Consider the following 9272-nt stretch of genomic DNA (forward strand, 5'->3'; position numbering starts at 1 on the left):
TGGTATTAATAAAACCCACGGTATTGGCCCGTGGTATTGCATGTATGAGTCATATATAAAGGATAGAGACTCCCTGCGAGGAGTATCGTGTCTTATTTTGTAATTGAGCTCTGCTCTATTGGAGGTTGCCCCCTCGAAGAGGCAAGTGAACATTACTCTTTGAATAATAAAATCATTGCTATTCTGTGTTCTGGGTATCTTTTCTTCGCATATTCTGTATTGGGTATCATTTTGCAGGTTAAGAGCATAACACAGAACAAGGTGCACCCTAATATTGATTTCAATACCTTTCCTAATAAATTAAATAATACAATACATATTGACCTAAACACACCATCTTTTAATATTTTTTAGTTTTTCATAAATACACAATGTGATGTTGAAACTCTTATTATTCATTTGAACATTACAACCCACCAACGAAAACAACTATCCAAGAAAAGCTCATTTTCACATAACTTTACAAATCTTTATAATATAACCATGAACCTATGTTACATGCAAATATAATTAAGAAAATTACTTTCAACGTTATCACACAAAAAATAAACACTACATTTAAGAGCCCCCATTATCCTTATAAATATTATAAGCAGGGTAAATAAATTAAATAAAGGACACAAATTCCAATACTGAGGAGGATTACTGTTTGGGATATATTTTTTTTTATTACAACAATAGAGTTTGACATGTGGCAAGCAAGGGACAAAGGATTAAGTGACAACATGGTGATTGGCTTGTAATATTTTGGGAGCTAGACAAACAAATCAAGGATGATAAGGCTAACCAAAAAAAAATTGAAAACAAAGAGAAAGGTGGAACAACACGTCGAGAGGATTTAGGGAGAGAGCACTAAGTTGGGCAGAGGAAGAAAACACAAAACCAACAGACAAAAAAACAGGGAAAACACAGTTGCCTGAAAACAAAACAGGGCAAACACAGTTGGCTGAAATCAAAATTTTGTAGGGAGTCCTATGTAGGTAGAAGAGAATCGACATTTTGCAGGAAGTATATGTAGCCCAAGATATGTAGGTAGGGGGAGACCGAACTACGTGCAGTAACTTGCTAGGACCTTAGAGTAGACACAACATGAATCTTAGTGTTGAAGAAGACAATCATCATATAACTGTTGGGAAGACATCTTAATATTGCTGAGAAGACATGTATATCAGTCCAGGATTAATAGGCTTATGAAAGAATCTTCAGTAGTTTGTTCTGAGTGGAATTTGGCCAACGGTTCAACTCCCAGTGATGTGGGTGAGCTCGAGAGTTAGGAAATTATTGGGGGAATTTGGCTGGCCAAGCACGAACTCGAGCATGGCAGAGCTCCACCAGGACCTATGCAGTTATTTAAGTGCACTGCTGATGTGACTAGTGTCAAGAAACATTTCTGAAGAGTCGAGCAAGTCTGGACTTCATTGGTAGGTATGGTGGAAGTGATAAATTTTAGAAAGTCCCTGTGCAGATTTGAGTGTTGTGATTTCGCTACTGGGTGGAGGTGACAGGGCCTTTGGAGTCCCTATTCCAGCTAGAAATATAGGTTAAATCTTCGAGCAAGTCCCTCACTCAAGTCCTGGAATCTGACTTGGGGTGACAACTACAAAAGATTGGTTAAATCCTTGAGCAAGTCCCTCAAGTCTTGGAATCTGGTTCGATGTGACAACTGTAAAAGAGACCTGGCTGCAGCTTGTCCATGGTTAGATGGAGAGTCGAAGTCCCGAGCTAAGTTGCCCAGTATTAATTGAGAGAAACCCCTCTCATGCTTGCTTTGGATAGTGAATTTCAAAGTATGTATGCTGAATTGATATGATGTTACATGTATGAAGTATGACTATTTATATGGTTTTTTACTTGGTTGTTGATACTATTTTTTAATATTACATGAAAATTAATTAAGAAACTCATGTTGTCTGACATAAGATGCTCAGTATCTTAGGTAGATGAATCAAGATGATGGTTTGTTGGACCCAGCAAGAAGTGTTGGGCTTGGAAGTTTCTCAGGCATGATTTGACCGCATTTACATATACACATATACCTGTGAAATGAACAAATATAGTTATAGGCTTGTGAGTTTCAACCCTTGAATATACATAAGTTTAGTTATGTGAGCAATCTTTCTGCATAGCTTACTTTCCTCTCAGGTAGCGACCATAGCCCCCAAATCGTAAAGACAATTATGTTGAACTTTACAAATATATTCATGTATATTTACATGGCAGGGGGTTCATGGGATATTGTCCCCTGACTGCCTTAATTTACTCTGGTACTAAATGACTTGGGAGTATTAAGAATCCTCAAGTGACTATCTACACCATGGAAATGATGCTAGGTAGACCTGAGGGAAATCCTAAAGGATTAATCCCCATTTCTTGTAGACTGCTAGTAAGAAGTTACACTTAATTACCAGACAAATTTCCATTTTATTTGGAAATCATTACAGGTTTATGGATGCTTTTGCAGTGCATAGGAGCAGGGAGTAGTTACAAATCCAATAACCTAAGCAATAGTTAAATGTTGCATTAAGCATGGGTGCATGGTGCTAGAGATTGACCACCATCTAGTAGAGTAACTGATGGCTTTAACTATAAATCATAAACCATAATTCTGCAAGTTAAAAAAAAACCAATTCTATCGTGCATTCAAGACAAGGAACTGTTAGCTTTGCTATACAACGCTGATTTTTCATGGTCAGAGAGAAGCTTGGTCTGCTTGGCTGTACTCAAAAGAAATCTCACATTTGTCATTTTCTCCTTTCTTCCTTTACCCCGCTCATTCTCCCTTCATCTTGATTCCTCTGTTTTTCCTCTAAACCCAACAAAACCCCTTTTACTCTAAGCCCCGGGCACCAAAAGCCCAAACCCTCATAAAACCAACCCATACGCCCTCACGCGCTTGCTAAAACCTTTCACCGTTTCCCCGCTGTTGATTTCCTCCCGCAGATCCAACGGCTCCCGTCATGCCCGATAAAGCGACCCGCTAGACCATTCCTAACCGTCCGATCACTTCCGAAAGGATCCAACGACATTCGCTCTCATCGCGCTGTCCACTCAATCAGACGTTAGAGCGCGATGAGAGCGGTTTTTCTCTCTCATCCGCCACTACGTGTTGATTGATGAGTGGCATTGCGTGACCCTGTCCTTTTACACCTTTATTCCCAAAAGCGGTGTGATCAATATCGTTACAACCCAACTAAACTGCTCCCGCCCGCTAACGCCTACGTAACTTCGCCTCCCGATCACCGTTCAATCTACCCACCTAAGATCTAACAACCCACATTCATGCCACTCCTACCTTGGTCAATATCCTCCACCAAGTCATCTCCGTCGTCCAATTCTTCAATCCAACGACTATCCTTCCCACTCATCCATATCGTCCACTCGCCCATGTAGTCCATGTCCTTTGACCACTCCATTTGCCCGAAGGAGAAGTTAACCAGTGTCCAGTACCAGTCACTGTAAATCCTCAACAACCATGTTTAAACAGATAATATGGCCAAGGAGAAAAAGGACAAGCACAAACCGGTAACTGCATTTATCAGTTATGGAATTTCACTGGTACGAGCACTCCAACTACCTAAGAGGACAGCGCAGCACCTGAACAAATCAGATTCTCTCACTGAAGCAAGCAAACACAGTCAGAGACTCCATCAGACAGTTAAATCAGTGGGTGGTCAATTATGACCCCTCCATGCCTAATCGGCCTAAGTGCCTTGTAATGTAAAACTATAAAGACCCAAACATAAGAGGTAATCGAAGGGGATGGTCGATGTTTTGATGTAAGGTTCAACTTCTGGAGACTGTGGATATTTTGCCACTTGCAGCATCTCGTCTTCATTTTCAGCTAATACAAGCTTCTTTGCTGTTAACTACTCACTTTCCATTTTCTCTGTGTTCTAAGATGTGCCTGATATGTTGTATTCTTGATCTTTAAGGTTTAACGCTAGAACGTTGTCATCCTATCTATGTGGTAGATTGTTGAATGTATCATTAAATAGGTTATCCAGGTTTCTTTCTATCTAGTGCTAGAGAGCTGTCATCCTGTCTGTGCATTAGTATATTAGATCCACAGGCTTCTTTACTGGTTGCAGTCGGCCATCACATGGTCTTGTGCATCTTCTAGTGTGGTCAGTTTTCTCCATATTCACCCAATCTCTAAACTATAAGTAGTTGGTGGTCTAAAGCCTTGTAGTCTGGGGGTGTTCACGCATGTCTGGAGTGAAACAAAGTAGAAGTGGTTATCTGGCTTGAACAAGCATCATTCCTTCCATTCATCCATTGCAACAATAAGTTGAATTTATATGTTACCAGGCATCTTCGAGCTACAACCTAGGAGAGTTTCTTGGAATCCTAATAGGGACCATCAAAGGTATAGAGTCACTATTTAATCATGACTTGTTTTTTCTTTGTTACGTTACTCATCTTTAAGTTATGTTGGTCAAAAGTTCAATTTTCGGCGCTACAAGTCTCAAATTACTCCATGTCCTTGTGTAGCAGGGACCCTTGGGTTTTAAAGCAGTTCTATTCATCTTTCTTATGCTACACCTTTGTCCATGATCTACACTGTAGTCATGAATAATCAATAAATTCACTATATATGAAATGAATTGTAATTTGGCCTGGATTGGTAAGTTATTCATTCAAAGTCCATTAGGAGAAGTCATAGCCATGTTGTTATCTAGCTTGCTTAATTCAATCATATTGTTATGTAAAAGTGTTGTAGTATCATTATGTTAGTATGGCATGCCATGTATTAATCAATTGAGCTATAGGTTAAATCCGTATCGAAAAAACTAGTTAGTTTCATGAGTATGTAATCAAAAGGATCAGAACTCTCAAACCTGTGCATGGATCACTGTAAGGTTATTGACACTAGCGAGAGTAGATAATCACTACAAATCATCGAACTGGGCACTTTACAAGATCGAAATGCCTCATAGGCAAGCTACAGGCATGTAGGCCACCTATGGGCTTAACTGATTCATATGGATGTAGGTATTCGGGCAATTTAACGAGGTGGGCAACTGAGATTTGGGCATGGTTATGTGCTCATGCAATTTAGAATTCCCCAGCAGATCCAAAGTTCATTTTCATAGAAGTATGATTGGTGTGTAGATGTTTATTGGCATGAGATGGGTAGGTTGTATTTTGACATGGAAATCTTGCAACATGTAATGAATAGGTGTGATGATTGTGTGGTCTATATCCTTTAAATTCAAGAGTTAAGTTGTTATTATGACATGTCCAATTGTCATGCTCCAGATTTAGAGATCATTACTCATCTAAACAACCATGAACTCTCATTGACAAATTGTTGTAGATGATAAATTGTGTCATCAATCAAATCAAATGCTTAGTGAGCTGAAATATTGCATGTGAAGCATATGAAATGAGTTAATCCATATTAATATCATTCCTTTAACCATCATTGAACACATTAACATGATTATATTTGTGTTTGGTGCTTAAAGTAAAATTGTGAACATAATTTTGATCTTATCAACATTAACAAACCAACATTTAAGTGTGTAGAAATTCTCACTGTAGATTAAATTGATTATGCAATATAATCAAACTTTTGGAAGCTTAATCGATTTTGAGCAAGATCAACCCGAACACATATAACAGAGAAGAAGATTCAATCAGACATGAAACACATAAGAATACTCTGGGGAATGCATAAGCTAAAAACCCTGCTATCTGTATTATCATACAAGTGGAAATATCTCAGGATTACACAAAGCTTTAGCTCACAAGCTATCCAACTCTCAGTACAATCCCACACTGCTGCTCATAGACAGAATAGACAACACATATGCCTTCCTTCAGTCCTCCAAGCCTCCTATTTCCTTGCGCAGTTTCTCCTGGTGCCTCCAGCTGCCACCTGTGTGATTCTCACCTCACACACTGCTCTAACCTCTGTAGTAATTGCGCAATCTTGAAGGAATGAATTCCTTCTACATGGATGAGTTTCCTTTATAGGAAAATTCCTCCAACTGATAGTACAATGTCCTTGTCTTTAATCTCAACTGGGTCTTTCTCTGAACTGACATGCATGAGTTATTTATGAGAGAATATTTAGTTATCTGGAGTACACTAGTTTGATGCATGCATGCATTAACTGACTGAACTCACAATTAGTTCCTCCAACTGTTTGGAACTAATTTAACTGGACTTAACTCAGTTAACTGAGCTAATTAATTACAAGTCAAATACAACTCATTCTTATCTCCTTAATTAAGGGATACCTTCCTCAATCAAAGGGATAACTGTTGCATGACTTCACAAAGACTTCATGTTTGAATTTCTCCAACTACTTAACTCAAGATGAATTAATTATTTTTCAAACAACTGGTGAGACTAAATTCAAATTTTAATTCTCAATTTTCATTCAAGGACAAATCAAAATTGGAATATATCCCTAAATGCTATTTTTAGCATTTCTATTTTTTGCTATTTTCAACAGAGTTGGAGTATATACTAAAATGCTATTTATAGCAATGCTATTTTTAGTATTTCTTGTTGCTATTTTCAACACTCCCTCTCAACAAGAAAGGGATTATATGTCACCCCGATCCTGTCTTTGTGGAACTCAAATTTACACTTTCACAATGCCTTAGTCAAAATGTCAGCATCTTGCTCCTCGGTCGAAACATACCGTGACAACATGATCCTCCTCGCCACAGTCTCTGAAATGATGATACCGAATGTCTATGTGCTTGATACAACTTTTATTATCACAATAGATCACAGTTGAATCCATCCTCTGATTAAACAAACCAACTAGAATTTTCCGCATCTAAATGGTCTCACATGCTGCCTAACTTGCAGCCATGTATTCAGCCTCTGCTGAGCTAAGTGAAACTGACCTCTGTTTCCTGTTGTACTAAGAAACTGTAGCTAAACCAAGGTTGAAAATTCCTCCTGATGTGCTCTTCCAATCTCATGGACTCCCTGTCCAATCTGCATCTGTGAAGCCCTGTAGCTTCACTCCCTTTGACCGTCTGTACCATAATCCAAACTGAGATGTGCCATTGAGGCATCTCAAAACATGCTTCGCTGCCTTCCTAAACAGCTTGGTAGGCTGAACCATAGCTTGACTCAGTGGGTTCACCGCAAAGCACAAATCTGATCGTGTGTTCACTAAGTACATCAATGAACCCACAAGCTGTTGATACACATGTTGAAAATGTGCAACAAGAAATCCTAAAAATAGAAGTGCTAAAAATAGCACTGCTAAAAATAGCAATTTGGCCAATGAGCAATTTTGGCCACCTTGGGTGAGAGGTGAAACTGCTAAAAATAACATCTTCTAAAAATAGCATTTTTGGGTCCCTTCCTATTTTTAGTAGTCCCTGGTCTAACTATAGGAAGTAAAAACGAATTTGACCTTAATAGCAGTTTAAAATATTGATTAATTAATCTCCATGAGTTATTTAGTTAAGGAAAAACAAACTTGAAGTCTATGTGAGGACATGCAACAGTTTATCCATTAATTGATGAATTTATCCATCAGTTAAAGAGATAAGGATGAGTTGTAATTAGTTGGCTCAGTTAACTGAGTCAAGTCTAGCTAGATTAATTTAACAAGTTGTTAAATTAATGAGATTTAGTTTGTTAATGCTTGCATGCATGTAACAACTGGTATTTTCAGATAACTAGATATTATAGCTTAAATAACTCATGCATGTCAGTTCAGACAGAGACCCAGTTGAGACCAGAGAAGGAACAATGTACTATTAGTTGGATAAATATTTTTCCTATAAAGGAAGCTCATCCATGATGAGGATTTATCTCCTTCAGGTTTGTGCAGTTAGATCAAAGGTTAGTGAGTGTGAAGAGGCCAATTCACACATGTGACATCACTGGACCCCAAGGAAACTGCACAAGGAAATAGGAGGTTTGGAGGGCAGAGGAGAAGGTTTGTGAGAAGCCTTTCACTGTCTATGAGTAGCATGGGGATTGTACTAAGAGCTGGATAGCTTTCGAGCTAAGGTTTTGTGTAATCCAGACTATATTTCCACTTGTATGATAATACAAAGATAGGGTTTTAGGCAGGTGCTTTCCCCAAGTAAAGTCTTTTGTGTTATGTGTGATTGATTCCTTCATATCATTTATATGTGTTCTTATTGATGTTGCTCATGTTCGATTAAGCTTCCGCTAAATTGGTTGTAGAAATAGATCTAGTATTATGCTTTAGTACATTGCATATATCAATTTGATCTACAGGTGGAGGAAATTTCTACATGGTATCAGCACTAGCTGATTTGTAGAAAAATTCTACAAAATTTCTATATGGTATCAGAGCACAGGTGATCAAGGAAGAACAATATACAAGAAGAGGAGATTTCAAAGTTTTGAGTTTTGGGCCGAGAGTTTGTAGAGAAGATCTGAAAAATTCTATACAAAATTTTCAGAAACAAATAGCAGATTTGGATTCTTTGCGGAAAAATACCCATAATAATAATAATAATAATAATAATAAATCGGTTGAATCGGAGTTCGGATGAGGGAGATATCGTTGATTTAAAATCAACTCTTCTTCTAGAAAATTTCGTGACGGTGGGAGAGTGGAAATAGATTGGTGTGCTAACCAAGAACCTGTATGCACTTGAAGTACAAGATTCATGCAAAGCCTTGAGGGGCAAGCCAAAGGTTAGATACTTGGTGGTTGAGAGGGAGAGTATATTACCTCTCAACATGCAGCGCCAGAAGAAGTCACAGACAATTATGGAGGAGCCACGATTGGTGCAACAACTTCAGGAGGGAGAGGAGATCAAGTAGAGACATCTACTCATGCAAAGACCTCCAGTAGGGGGAAACTTCGAGCCAAGTGGGCTGAGGGATCACATGCAGCCACACCTCCAGGTAGGAGGTGGGGTGATGTGGATTGATCGTCCCAAGGAGGAGGGGCAGGATCCTTGAGGTACCCAACCTCTTGGATGAGACCTTGCTACGGGAGCCTCGATATGGAGTAGCAGAAACTGACTGATTGAGTAGAGACAGACGCGGATGGAGCACCAAAGAGAGCTATAGTGTAGGGAATCCCAAGACAGTGCATAGCATGCAGGCTGCAGCAATGCGAGAGGCACAAGTGTGTTGCACAGTGTTAGGTGGCACAAAGAGGTGTGCAATGGTACAAGATGCATGTAGATGTTGCAGTAGTGTAGATGTCAAAGAGGGAGCACTTGTCAGCAACAGGTAGAGCTTCAGCATCAAAGTATGCTTCTAGCCCAATAGAGTGGTCAGTTGGGAGTGTTTTTGTTCCAAGAGTT

This window comes from Pinus tabuliformis, chromosome 7 (assembly GCF_031772625.1).
Source record: "Pinus tabuliformis cultivar Carrire ecotype Pingquan chromosome 7, CPIR1, whole genome shotgun sequence".
Lineage (NCBI taxonomy): Eukaryota > Viridiplantae > Streptophyta > Pinopsida > Pinales > Pinaceae > Pinus > Pinus tabuliformis.